This window comes from Astatotilapia calliptera, chromosome 18 (genome assembly GCF_900246225.1).
Source record: "Astatotilapia calliptera chromosome 18, fAstCal1.2, whole genome shotgun sequence".
In the NCBI taxonomy this organism is placed as follows: Eukaryota; Metazoa; Chordata; class Actinopteri; order Cichliformes; family Cichlidae; genus Astatotilapia; species Astatotilapia calliptera.
The window spans coordinates 14,365,013-14,371,012 of NC_039319.1; positions in this window are offsets into that span (position 1 = coordinate 14,365,013).

Consider the following 6,000-nt stretch of genomic DNA (forward strand, 5'->3'; position numbering starts at 1 on the left):
AATGGCTAACCGAAGGTCGGACGGTCCTGATCCCCAAGGACCCCAAGAAGGGACCGGTCCCCTCCAACTACCGACCAATAACCTGCCTCAGTACTACATGGAAGCTCCTGTCAGGCATCATATCGGCTAAGATGAACAGGCACATGGGTCAATACATGAGCGGGACACAGAAAGGAATTGGCAAGAATACCAGAGGCGCAAAACACCAGCTACTGGTAGACAGAACAATCAGCCGAGACTGCAAGACCAGACTGACAAACCTGTGCACTGCCTGGATTGATTACAAGAAGGCCTATGACTCAATGCCCCACAGCTGGATACTGGAATGTCTAGAATTGTACAAGATCAATGGGACCCTAAGAGCCTTCATCAGGAACTCAATGGGGATGTGGCGTACAACACTAGAGGCCAACTCCAAGCCCATAGCACAAGTCACCATCAAGTGTGGGATCTACCAAGGAGATGCTCTGTCCCCACTGCTGTTCTGCATAGGCCTGAACCCCCTCAGTGAGATCATTAACAAGACTGGCTACGGATACCGACTACGGAACGGAGCAGTTGTCAGCCACCTCCTGTACATGGATGACATCAAGCTGTATGCCAAGAGTGAACGAGACATCGATTCACTGATCCACACTACCAGGCTATACAGCAATGACATTGGAATGTCGTTCGGACTGGAGAAGTGTAGTCGGATGGTAACAAAGAGAGGGAAGGTAGTCAGAACTGAGGGGATTGAACTACCAGAAGGCAACATTGCAGACATAGAGGACAGTTACAAGTACCTGGGGATCCCGCAGGCAAATGGGAACCATGAAGAGGCCGCTAGAAAGGCTGCAACCACCAAGTACCTGCAGAGGGTCAGGCAAGTCCTGAGGAGTCAGCTGAATGGTAAGAACAAGATCCGGGCCATCAACACGTACGCCCTGCCCGTGATCAGGTACCCTGCTGGGGTAATAGGCTGGCCAAAGGAGGAGATAGAAGCCACTGACATAAAGACAAGAAAGCTCCTTACCATGCATGGAGGGTTTCACCCCAAGTCCAGCACCCTGAGGCTGTACGCTAAGCGGAAGGAAGGGGGCCGGGGACTGGTGAGTGTCAGCACCACAGTCCAGGATGAGACAAGGAACATCCAAGAATACATTGGGAAGATGGCCCCAACTGACCGAGTGCTCAGTGAATACCTCAGGCAGCAGAAACCCAAGAAAGAGGAGGGAGACGAGGAACCATCATGGAAGGACAGGCCCCTGCACGGTATGTACCACCGGCAGATAGAGGAGGTGGCTGATATCCAGAAATCCTACCAGTGGCTGGACAAAGCTGGACTGAAAGACAGCACAGAGGCACTAATCATGGCAGCACAAGAACAAGCTCTGAGTACAAGATCCATAGAGGCTGGGGTCTATCACACCAGGCAAGACCCCAGGTGCAGGCTGTGTAAAGATGCCCCAGAGACAATCCAGCACATAACAGCAGGGTGCAAGATGCTAGCAGGCAAGGCATACATGGAACGCCATAACCAAGTGGCCGGCATAGTGTACAGGAACATCTGTGCCGAGTATAACCTGGAAGTCCCGAGGTCAAAATGGGAGATGCCCCCAAGGGTGGTGGAGAATGACCGAGCTAAGATCCTGTGGGACTTCCAGATACAGACGGACAAAATGGTGGTGGCTAACCAACCGGACATAGTGGTGGTAGACAAACAGAAGAAGACGGCCGTAGTGATCGATGTAGCGGTTCCGAATGACAGCAATATCAGGAAGAAGGAACACGAGAAGCTGGAGAAATACCAAGGGCTCAGAGAAGAGCTCGAGAGGATGTGGAGGGTGAAGGTAACGGTGGTCCCCGTGGTAATCGGAGCACTAGGTGCGGTGACTCCCAAGCTAGGCGAGTGGCTCCAGCAGATCCCGGGAACAACATCGGAGATCTCTGTCCAGAAGAGCGCAGTCCTGGGAACAGCTAAGATACTGCGCAGGACCCTCAAGCTCCCAGGCCTCTGGTAGAGGACCCGAGCTTGAAGGATAAACCGCCCGCAGGGGCGTGCTGGGTGTTTTATATATATATATATATATATATATATATATATATATATATATATATATATATATATATATATATATATACACACATATAGTATATACACTGGGTGAATGTGCAGTAGTAGCAGCAAGCAGGTGAATTCTGTACATTAATATGAATAGACATCTGACTATTTTACAGGATAGACAATATAAACATATTTAAAATTAAAGGAATTGAAATGTACATTGTGCCTTGGTTTAGTGTCTGGAAGAGTCCTGTCTCAGTCAATTATAGATGATGTGAGAGGGCGGGTGTGTGTGTTTAGGGCACGGATGGCTTGGGGATAGAAGCTCCTCTTGAGTCTCTCTGTCCTTGCCCGGAAGATGCGGAACCTTCTACCAGATTGCAGAAGTTGGAACAGTTTGTTGCCAGGATGGGACGGGTCCTTCAGTATCTGCGCTGCTCTAGTCCGGCATCTCCTGGTGTAGGTGTCCTGAAGCGGGGGGAGAGCAATCCTGCAGCAGCGTTCTGCTGTACGGATCACTCTCTGGAGAGCTTTTTGGTCCTTCACACAGCTGTTCCCGAACCATGATGTCATGTTCTGTGTGAGGATGCTCTCCACAGCGCCTGTATAGAAAATCCTGAGGATCTTTGGAGAGACCCTGAACTTCCTCAGTTGTCGTAGGTGATACAGGTGCTGCCTAGCCTTTTTGGTCTGGACCTGAATGTGGGCAGCCCATGTCAGGTCTGAGGAGATGTGGACACCAAGATACTTGAAGGACTGCACCCTCTCCACTGGAGCTCCATTGATGATAATGGGCTTGTAGTCTCTGTGCTGACCCCTTCTGAAGTCCACCACCAGCTCCTTGGTCTTGCTGACGTTCAGCATTTCCCCTGAAATGAGGCTTTTGAACTTTGGTTGTCTGGTTTTGTACCCTGGATTGATTATAATAAAGTGTAATGCATTGCTTTTTGAATCTGTGAACATACCAACACTCTCTAAAACATTTATTTTCAGCAGAAAATAAAGTCTCATCCTGCATTTCTCCTCATTTAAGACGTATAAATGTTCCACTTTAATGCTGCTTAGAGACTGCTTTATAATCACTGAAAGATAAAATTTAAAAAAAAAAAAGCCCAGCTTCTAACAGTGTCTGCCATGAAAGTTATGACGGAAAAAACCACAACTCCTACTTCTCCCAGAAATCGACTAATATGGTAGCACTTAGCAAACTAGAGCAGAGGCAGCGTTTTCTAAAGAGAGGGTTTAAGACTAGCTGTTGAAACTGGGGATACTAGAGTTCATTCTATGTTTATTTACAGCTGTTGAACACATTTTTAACATAACCCTGGGATGTTTTTCTCTTATCCAACAAAAATCCTGTGAAGTGGAAAAACAAATTGCTAAAAATGCCCGGACTTTATAATTGCTTACATTTTGTGCAGTTTCTGACATGTTATCATGATTTCTCCTCTAAAGTAGTCCAAAGAACATGATTTTCACCCCCTATAACTCCTGACCATGATTTTAGCATGTGTGGACTATTAACTAATTACTTACAGAAAGGACAGCCTCATTCACTTGTAGGGTTTTACATATCAGGGTAAAATGAAAAAAATCTTTGGTAAGTCTTAGTAAGTCTTAAAATAAATTAAATACAACCTCAGATGAATGAAAACTGAGAATAATTAAAGAAAGAAAGAAAGAAAGAAAGAAAGAAAGAAAGAAAGAAAGAAAGAAAGAAAGAAAGAAAGAAAGAAAGAAAGAAAGAAAGAAAGAAAGAAGCTTCTCAGATGAGAGGTTAAACATCTTCAAGGCCAAAGGAGCTTGCAAAGAAAAGCGTCTGGACTTCTTTAAGTACTTAAGTACTTTTCTTTGCAAGCTCCTTGGACTACAACGGCCTGGACGACTGAAAACCTTCACAGACCAATAATGTTATTATTCAATTAATTATAACATAATAAAGATCATCTGGTCGTTAAGAAGCCTTAAAGTTTGGTAAATACAACCTCAGATCAACTGTGAAACTCTATCGTTGTTTTTTAACAACAGCTAAGCCAAATATTTACAAATTAAGTACTCTAAGTCATGTGACAAAAAGGTTTTACTGTCATGGCCTGGGTCTAGGGACCCAGGGCTCATGTATTTTAGTGTATGTTTATGTTTATATTTTCCGTGTGGTATTTTGATTTTCTCTCCTTTTTTCTCCTGGTTTCTCCGTGTGAGCTTCCGGATGTTTTGGTTCGCTGAGGAGACTGCGAACCCGGAAGTCTTTCTTCACTCGAGACAGCCACACCTGCCGCTCGTCCTCCTCTGCCAGCTGCAGCAGATTACACTCGTCAAGGGAGCGGTATTTAAGTCTGCAGCTGAGCTGAGGCCGACGCTGGATTCTTGAGTCAGAGCGCGTCAGTGCAGCCGTGGACTTTTGTATAAACCTTCGAGATAATAGATGTCCTGCTAACCTTAATGTGTTTGTGTTGCCAGGAATCTGGAGCGGAGTGTGTTTTGAAGTCACGGTGTAGGAGTTTTTTGGAGTCGCCACTTTTCACCTTTCACGGACATCTGCACTGTGTGGGATTCAGGGAGAATCGCCACAGGACCACAGTGCCTGGATTTTGTATATTGTTGTGGGTTTTCCACCCCCTGTCAATAAATCCACTGTCCTTCACTAAAAGTCTCGCGTTTGGGCCCTACTTTCACTGCAACTCCACGGTCTGCCGTCGCAGCCCGTGATCTTTATTGGACTCTGTGAAGTCCTGTGCAAAACTTAATATACCCAATGATTTGGTAACCTGTTCAATGACCTTTAGCAGCAATAACTTGAAAAAAAAATGCTTTCTGCATGACTCCATCACTCTGTCACATGGTTGTGGAGGAATTTAGGTCCACTCTTCTGTACCACATTGCTTCAGTTCATTAAAATGTGTATATGCTCATGCACAGCTCTGCCACAGGATTAGAGTCAGGTTGAGTCGGCCATTAAAACACCTTAATTCTTTTCTTTTTCAGCTATTATATCATACATATGCTAAGAATATTATCCTGTTGAATGACCCAGTTTCGTCCAAGCTTTAGGACAAATGTGAGGCCTGATGACCTCACATTTGTGTGCAGTGTGTTTTGAAGTCACGGTGTAGGAGTTTTTTGGAGTCGTCACTTTTCACCTTTCACGGACATCTGCACTGTGTGGGATTCAGGGAGAATCGCCACAGGACCACAGTGCCTGATGACCTCACATTTGTCTCTAGAATACTCAGAGGAGTTAATGGTTAACTGCAAGGTGTTCAGGTCCTGTGGCTGCAAAACAAACCCAAATCATCACCACCGTGCTTGATAGTTGTTATGAGGTGTGTCCCGATGTGCTGTGTTCGCTTTTCTCCAAAAGTCTTACTGTTAGCACCAAAGCTGCACTTCTCTGTCTGAAGGACATTGTTCCAGAAGTCTTGTGGTTTGTTCAGATACAACCTTGCAAATGTAAGCAGTGCTGCCATGTTGGTGTTTTTTTTTTTTTTTTAGAGAAAAGAGACTCCTGGAAACCCTTCCAAACAAGCCAAACCTGTTCAGTATTTTTTTTTTAATTGTACTGTCATTTTTTTGCAGTTCTTTGAGCATTGCACAATCTGACCTTGTGGTAAATTTGCTGATACACCCATTTCTAGGAAGAATGTGGCATTGTATCGATGCACACCTGAACCCTCCAGACCAGCAAACTGCCAAAACGTGTACTGGACATGTTCATGCATTAAATATGGCATCAGAAATAGCACACCCTTGCCTCAGATAGCTGGAACAGAAAGAATAAAGGCATGAATCAGTTAGGAAGGCACTCATAAGAGCACATTACTCCAACATGTCCAACAGATCCCTTTGATTCAGCCTGTTTAATGTTTCCTTCCATTTTGTACTTCACACAAGGTTTTACTCCCTATCTGCCAGGTCGTCTTGTCCTGTTCATTTTTTGTCTCAGCAGTCTTGAA